The following is a 668-nucleotide window of genomic DNA, read 5'->3' on the forward strand; positions in this document are numbered from 1 at the left end:
AACGCTACAGTGCAAAAGTCTATATGCTGCAAAACGGCAGACCAAGGGTAAAGCACCTCAATGTTTAGAAGGGGACAGTCAGGATTTATCCCACTGCGGTCAGCGACTTTCCACTGCAGCAGGTCACTCATGTTCAGAGCAGAGAGTAGAGGTGAATTGGTGCACTGTACTTGAAGATACTACTATATCAGTTTGATGGAAGAAAGTTCCGCAAGCGGCTCCTGTTCTAATGGCACATTAATATACGGTCCCCAGAGAGGAAACCTATCAGATAAATGACGCATGTACCCGAAGATATTGCCATCACAGGTCAATAACGCCAGAAGTAAGCTTCCAAATCGGCCCCAGGTCTCAAAAATCCCCAGATAGGGGGCATATCAGAAGTTAAACTGATAAGAACAGATACTACACTAGATTTTAGCCAAAAATCTAAGAAGCAATATGAATGCCCTCAAGGCATGGAAGAGCATACTAAGCAGCAAGAGATCCAAGGGCAATACTCCAGACTGCTAAAATGATAGGAGCATGAGAAATGGGCATAGAAAAGCTATGCAGCTGCAATAACAATTTTTGGCTACTAGAGAGGGGCCTAACATAGTAGAGAGATCATTGCTGAACAAATTAGCCATTCAGCCACTGGAGAGCGCTGAGCGCACCTGAGAAGCTCT

At 44.8% G+C, this 668-nt stretch overlaps 1 pseudogene; it reads right to left on the reverse strand.

The window, feature by feature from the left end:
• Positions 1-272: 272 nt before the first annotated feature.
• LOC130341289 (U2 spliceosomal RNA) lies at positions 273-441 on the reverse strand (annotated as a pseudogene).
• Between the last annotated feature and the right edge of the window lie 227 nt (positions 442-668).

This window comes from Hyla sarda, chromosome 1 (assembly GCF_029499605.1).
Source record: "Hyla sarda isolate aHylSar1 chromosome 1, aHylSar1.hap1, whole genome shotgun sequence".
Lineage (NCBI taxonomy): Eukaryota > Metazoa > Chordata > Amphibia > Anura > Hylidae > Hyla > Hyla sarda.